Below are 1,335 nucleotides of genomic sequence, written 5' to 3'. Positions count from 1 at the left end.
AAACCCACCCTTATTATCTCAAGTGCCCTCCTCTTCTGGAGGAGTCCCTGGGCACAGAGGGAGAGTGCTTGATATATAGCTTTAACAGCAGAGCATTGCTGACGGAAAACAGACTGGGCCCAGCAGGATTCCAAATGAGGGAGATTTGCCAGCTTTGTTGAACCATCTCTAGTCTTTGCAATAGGGATATAGTTGGGCTCTGTCCCCACCCAAATCTCATTTTGAATGGCTGTGTCCCCACCCAAATCTCATGGGAATTGTAGCTCCCACAATTCCCACATCATGGGAGCAGCCTGGTGGGGGTTGAATTATGGGGGTGCGTCTTTCCTGTGCTGGTCTTGTGATAGTGAATGAGTCTGGTGAGATCTGATGGTTTTAAAAATGGGAGTTTGCCTGCTCAAGCTCTTTTGGCCTGCCGCCATCCATGTAAGATGTGACTTGCTCCTCCTTGCCTTCTGCCACGATTGTGAGACCTCCCCAGCCATGTGGAACTGTATGTCCATTAAACCTCTTTCTTTTATAAATTGCCCAGTCTTGGATATGTCTTTATCAGCAGCGTGAGAACAGACTAATACAAATACCATTTTTGTTTTCTCAGAAGAAGTAAAATGAGAGATATGTAACAATAATTTGAATAGTAGAAATATAATGTGCAGAAAGATTACAATCAAAAAGAGAATCTGGGCTGTGTGTGTTGGCTCACACTTGTAATCCTAGCATTTTGAGAGGCCAAGGCAGGAGGAATGCTTGAGGAGTTTGAGACCAGCTTTGGCAACATAATAAGACTCTGTACACACACACGCACAAATTAGCTGGGCATGGTGGCACACACCTGTGGTCCCACCTACTGTGGGGGCTGAGATGGGAGGATCACTTGAGTCTGGGAGGTCAAGGCTGTAGCGAGCTGTGATTGTGCCATTGCACCCCAGCCTGAACAACAGAGTAACATCCTGTTTCTTTTTTAAAAAAGAGAGACAGAGACAGAATTTGTATGCCAAAATGGTAAAAAAAGAACTTATTCCATTAATGAGCCAACTAAAAACATCATGAAGAAACTTAAAATAGGCATGTGCCACCACACCCAGCTAATTTTTGTATTTTTAGTAGAGATGGGGTTTCACCATGTTGGCCAGGCTGGTCTCAAACTCCTGACCTCAGGTGATTCGCCCACCTCGGCCTCCCAAAGTGCTAGGATTATAGGCATGAGCCACCATGCCCGGCCTAGACACCATTTCTTATTTGACAATGGTTCCTATATAATTGTAATGTACCAAATTAGCCTAATATGTCTCTTTTGGCCTTTCAGGAGCCCTAATTTTTTTTTTTTTTTTTTTT

The 1,335-nt window shown here is 44.2% G+C and overlaps 1 pseudogene across 1 annotated transcript in view; it reads right to left on the bottom strand.

Annotated features, from left to right (window-relative positions):
* Nucleotides 1-1,335, bottom strand: part of LOC105537602 — a 12,320-nt pseudogene that overhangs the window by 1,015 nt on the left and 9,970 nt on the right. The window lies entirely within an intron of this gene.

The sequence above is a fragment of the Mandrillus leucophaeus genome, unplaced genomic scaffold (genome assembly GCF_000951045.1).
Source record: "Mandrillus leucophaeus isolate KB7577 unplaced genomic scaffold, Mleu.le_1.0 Scaffold1024, whole genome shotgun sequence".
NCBI classification, from domain to species: domain Eukaryota; kingdom Metazoa; phylum Chordata; class Mammalia; order Primates; family Cercopithecidae; genus Mandrillus; species Mandrillus leucophaeus.
Note: the sequence above shows the minus strand (reverse complement) of the source record. Positions and strands in the feature narration are given on the sequence as shown.